General features: G+C 45.4%; 1 long non-coding RNA gene across 1 annotated transcript in view; it reads right to left on the reverse strand.

Moving 5' to 3' along the window:
* Window positions 1-5,765, reverse strand: part of LOC147917150 (uncharacterized) — a 43,261-nt gene extending 37,496 nt beyond the window's left edge. The window contains exon 1 of the long non-coding RNA XR_015552375.1: window positions 5,651-5,765. This is a non-coding gene — a long non-coding RNA (uncharacterized LOC147917150). The remainder of the gene's footprint in view (window positions 1-5,650) is intronic.
* Window positions 5,766-6,000: the final 235 nt, after the last annotated feature.

Raw genomic sequence — 6,000 nt, forward strand, 5'->3', positions numbered from 1 at the left:
AAACTGAAACCTATCCCCTAAGAACAGGAACAAGACAAGGATGCCCACTCTCACCACTCCTATTCAACATAGTACTGGAAGTCCTAGCCAGAGCAATCACGCAAGAAAAAGGAATAAAATGTATCCAAATTGGAAAGAAAGAAGTAAAACTGCCACTATTTGCAGATGACATGGTTTTACATATAGAAAAGTCTAAGGAATCCACCAGAAAACTATTAGAAATAATCAACAACTTTGTACAGCAAAGTGGCAGGGTACAAAATCAGCAAACAAAAATCGTTGTATTTCTATACACTAACAACAAACTAGCAGAAAGAGAATCAAGAATACAACCCCATTTACAATCACAACAAAAAGAATAAACTATCTAGGAATAAATCTAATCAAGGAGGTGAAAGACCTATACATTGAAAACTATAAGATATTGTTGAAAGAAATCAAAGAAGACACAAAGAAATGGAAAGATATTCCACGCTCATGGATTGGAAAAATTAACATAGTTAAAATGTCCATACTACCCAAAGCAATATAAAGAGTTAATGCAATCCCAATCAGAATTCCAAAGACATTTTTCATGGAAATAGCACAAAAAATCCTAAAATTTATATGGAACAACAAAAGACCCCAAATAGTCATAGCAATCCTGAGAAAAAACAACAAAGCTGGGGGTATCACACTCCTTGATTTCAAAATATACTACAAAGCTATAGAAATCAAAACAGCATGGTACTGGCAGAAAAACAGACATACGTATCAATGAAACAGAATCGAAAACCCAGAACTAAACCCACACATCTATGGACAGCTAATTTTTGACAAAGGAGCCAAGAACACACAACGTAAAAAGGAAAGTCTCTTCAATAAATGGTGTTAGGAAAACTGGACAGACACATACTAAAGAATGAAAGTAGGCTATTATCTTACAGCATACACAAAAATTAATTCAAATTGTATTAACAACTTGAACTTGAATGTAAGGCCTGAAACCATAAGACTCCTAAAAACATAGGCAGCACCCTCTTTGACATTGGTGTCAGCAGTATCTTTTTTGAATATGCCTCCTCAGGCAAACGAAACAAAAGAAAAAATAAACAAATTACATCAAACTAAAAAGCTTCTGCACTGCAAAGGAAACCATCAAGAAAACAAAAAGACAACTTACCAGTTGGGAGACGATATTTGCAAATCATATATCCAATAAGGGGTTAATATCCAAAATATATAAAAAACTCATACAACTCAACAACAAAAAAACAAACAACCCGATCAAAAAATAGGCAGAGAAGATGAACAGACATTTTCCTACAGATGATATACAAACAGCCAACATGATATGAAAAGATGTTCAACATCACTAATAATTATGGAAATGCAAATCAAAACCATAATGAGATATTACCGCATGCCCATCAGAGCGATTATTATTAGAAAGACAAGAAACAACAAGTGTTGGCAAGGATGTGGAGTAAAGGGAACCCTAACACACTGCTGGTGGGAACGTAAACTAGTACAACCACTCTGGAAAACAGTATAGAGATTCCCCAAAAAATAAAAAATACAACTACTGTATGACCCAGCTATTCTGCTTCTCGGTATTTATCCAAAGAACTCTAAAATGCTAATTCAAAAAGATATATGCACTCTATATTCATTGCAGAATTATTCACAATAGCCAAGACGTGGAAACAACCTAAGTGCCCATCAAGGGATGAATGGATAAAGAAGATGTAGTATATACACACATTGGAATACTACTCAGCCATAAGAAACGATGAAATCTGGCCATTTGTGACAATATGGATGGACTTCGAGGGTATTATGCTAAGCGAGAAAAGTCAGATGGAGAAAGACAATTACCATATGATTTCACTCATATATGAAAGATAAACAAACACATAGAGAACAGATTGGTAGTGACCAGAGGGGAAGGAGGTGGGGGGAGGGCGAAATGGGTAAAGGAGCACATGTGTACAGTGTCAGATGTCACCTGGACTTGGTGGTGAACAGGATGTACTCTATACAGAAGTTGAAATATAATGGTGTACACCTGAAATTTATATAAGGTTATAAACCAGTGTTACCTCAATAAAAAATACAATATATATTCTATTGACACCCACGTCTACTGTGGAAAGATCTGCTGGATGCTCACAAATCCTCCTCACACAGGACTACATTTCCCAATCTCCCTTGCAGTCACTTTAGACCATGTGACTGGGCCTGGCTGCTGGAATGTGGAAGGAAGCAGCATATGCTACCTCCAGCCTAGCCCCTAAAATGTCCCACTCAATCTTTCTCTCACAGGCGAGAAGTAGGGGACAAGGAATTGACAGAGTCAGAAGTCCTTCTGGCCCAGAGACCAAGACATCTTCTGGGGGAGGTGCCCAGAGTTGCCTGGCAAACACATCACACCACACAGTGAGTGAGAAATACACTTTTTATGTTACGTAACTGAGATTTGGAAGCATTTTTGGCACTCCAGCTAGCATGTACTCTAATAGACACATATAAAAAGCACATGGAGAGATGGATCCACCTAGAACAGCAGATACCTCTGTGACGGTGCTTGAACTGGGTGCTTCAGCCTAATCTACAATGATTTTATTTTCACAAGGATTAGGAATATACAGATTTCAGGTATTGATAACAATTAAATTTAAAAGGCAATCCCTACATTCCCGTCCTCTTGCTCCTGGAAAACCCTGTCTATCCCCCAAATGCCCTTCCCTCGCTCACCTCCATGGTTCCCTGGCCTCCAGGCCAGGAAGAGAACTATGAGACATAGTCAGTGAATCAGTCAACAGATATTCACCAGATATTCACTTGGGCCCTGGGCTGATACGAACCAGGCAATGGGAGGAAAATGTGTCATATTCCCTGGCCTTAAGCAGCTCCAGAGTCCAGCAGTTTCTCCTCAGAGTGACCACTCTGTACAGGGCACTGTGCTGCATTAACAAGCTCCCATGAGGAAGTGGACTTGCCCAGGACACAAGCGAGTCCATTCTCTGGTTCTTAGTGTCTTCGTCTTTGTCCAAAGCTAGCAGAAGAGGCAGAACAGAACAGAAAATTGCATCAGAGCTAGGAGAGGGGTGTGTGCTCAGATGGGGGGAAAGACCACGAAGGTAGAAGTGATCAAATCGGGAAGACTTAAAGACGACTAACTTAAGGTAGGACTTCCCGGATACATAGCTCAATGAGATGCCACGAGTAAGGGAAGGGGCACTCAAGGCAGTGGGATCCACATGTGCAAGGTCATAGGGGGTGAAGTGATCTTTACTTTCGAGGCACTGATGGCTTCAGTTTGGTAGAAACACAGGGTTTGTGCAAAGGAGAGGCACTCAGGGCAGGCCCTCTATATGAATTTAGACTCCATCCACAGGGCTGCCACAACCACTGTGTAGACTGCGTCCTTGGGTGTCTGGCCCAGAGGGCAAGTGGAGCTGAAATCCAGTCAAGCTCAACTCACCAAGCCCCGGCCCCAGCACATGTTTGGATCTACCAGGGAAAAGGGGGGCCTGTTTCTAATCTGCCCAAATGTGCTGGTTATTCTAACAGCAGCCTTGTTTATCCTGCCCCCACACCACAACTTTCAAAGCCTTTTCACATGCAGGATCTTACTGAATTCTCACAACTCCATGACCTAGGGATTATGAGCACAATTTCATAGATGAAGAAATGAGGCTGAGAGGTAGAGAAAGACAAAACTCGCCAAAAGACACGACTTGAGTTCCAGCGATTCCAGCCCTGTGCAAAACACAGGCTTGGCGAATACAACTGAGATTTATGATGTATGTTACACAACATGACCAAAAATAGAAATGTTAAAAGGCAAGGTAAAATAATAACTATTTTTATCATTCCAATACTTTCTCCCACTCTACTAGACTGTCTTTCGTGGAAATTCATCTAAAAAAGGATGGCATGCCCCCTCATGACCTGACAGCAGAGACTCCTAAGATGCAGAGGAGCCCACAATCTCACACATTTGAAATGGAAGAAATTTCCCTGAGAAATCAGTGCAAGTAATATCTGATTTTTACCTAAAACTACCTGGGTGGAAAATAATTGGAACTTTGGGGAAAAATCCTTCTGATTGAATTCTGTTTCCTGGCTTATGAAAAACAGAGCCTGAAAAAGAGAAGGGAACGACCCCAACCTTGGCGAAGGCTCCCAACGCATCCAGGCAGCCGAGGTTGTAGAAAGAGGCTGTGAGTGAATTCAGACCCTGAACCTGCTTGTGAGTACAACTACACGGCTCGCTCTTTGAGGACTACATGATGGTGCTGAAACACTGGGTAGATAAGCCTCATAATACTCTCATTTCTGTTTATACCTGCAAGATTAATTATATACACCAATTCATTGAGAGCTGTACCAAAAACGTACAGGTTGCTTATAAAACAAGTTCTAAGGGGCTTTCTAAAAGGTCCCATAACCACGGCAGTTTACAGGTAGCCAACCTTGAGTACAGTTCTGGCGCCATCTCGTGTCTAATATTGAGATCAGCACTTCTACACAAGCAAACACACCTGGAGCAGAGGGACGAAGGAGCTGACATACTCTGGGAGGGGTGAGTAGTTAAGTGTTCCTGAAAATGTGGGAGGGATGGGGAGATGCAACTGGAGAAGCAGGCTGGGCCAGTCCTGAAGGAGGCCCTTGTCTCACAGGCTCTGAGGGGTTGTCAGCACCTAGGTGACAGCATCAGATGTGTGTCTGCGAACAGTTCAGCCGCAGGCTTACAGGCACGGACCTCAAGGGATCTGATGCCCATGGGGACAGCGCATCCCCGACTATGCTCACCGCTGGAATTCTCGGGCCAGATCCCAGGAATAGCCGCCTCCTCCTAGAATATCAGCAGGGATGGCTGGCTGTTTCTTCACTCTATATCCACACTGCCTAGAACAGTGCCTGGTTTTTATTAAAAGTTAAAACGGGCGGTATTTTTCCATACAAAAGACTTCATGATAATCCTGTCAAAATGCAGATCCGCTACCCATCCATCCCTGGAGCGTCTTTTTGTGAGTAAGGAATTAGCTCTGGGCTTCACCCGCCTGAGAAGCAGGCACCGTCTCCGCATCCCCCCGATGAAAACAAGGAGGCTCAGCAGGCCCTCCGCCCACCTCGGACTCTTCCCCTGCTCGGGCCCCAAAGGCCCCTGCCTGTTTCATGTGAGAACGCCCGACTGTGGGGCCAGAGCAGACTAAACTGTGTCAGCTGTGCCACACACTGACCCTGCTGGACCTCCAGGTTACAGGTCTACCACACGAGGAGCCCGGAAAATGCTCTGAACACGTGAGGGGCAATTACAGCTCCAGAAAAGCCCAGTCTTTCCAGTGACGTCCCCAGGACCCCTCCCAAATTACTGGCCTGGGGGACCCCCGTGGGAGAGGTAACATCCAATCTCACTGGGAAATACAAGTCTCCACAACCCCATGAGGTGAGGGCTTAAGAAAGACCGCGCACACCAGCGTCTTCTGCCTCCCTCCATTGTCCCTGCAGTACAGATGGGGAAACTGAGGTCCCCAGAGGAAAAGATTCTCTCTGAGGTTACTTCCCAGGCTTGGGAAACCGAAGCGCCCTGCTTTCCAGTTGGTGCTGCAAAGGCGGGGTCCAGCGGCGACGTACCACAAGATTTCCAGGGCAGCCTCACCTCCACACTCCCACCGCCTCCGCTGGGCCCACCTGCTCCGACCCCCTCGGCTCCGCTCGGCCCAGCTCGGCTCCACCTGGCCCCACTTGGCCACACTCAGTTCCACTCAGCTCCACTCCTCTTTGCCCGGCTCCGCTCGGTTCCGCTCGGCTCTACTCGGCTCCACTCGGCCCCGCTCGGCCCACCTGCTCGGCCTCTTTCAGCCAGTGGAACAACAGATTGGCACGTTCGCCCCGCCTCGCCCCTTGGCCATTTGCTGGGTCCGCAGGGCCCCTGTGGCCTGACTCGGGTTGTTTCCGGCACGGCTAGGCTCCACCGGGCCCGCCTCGCTCCTTTCTTCAGTCACCTAC

This window comes from Ceratotherium simum, chromosome 5, assembly GCF_057802395.1.
Source record: "Ceratotherium simum simum isolate JZ-2026a chromosome 5, ASM5780239v1, whole genome shotgun sequence".
NCBI classification, from domain to species: Eukaryota; Metazoa; Chordata; class Mammalia; order Perissodactyla; family Rhinocerotidae; genus Ceratotherium; species Ceratotherium simum.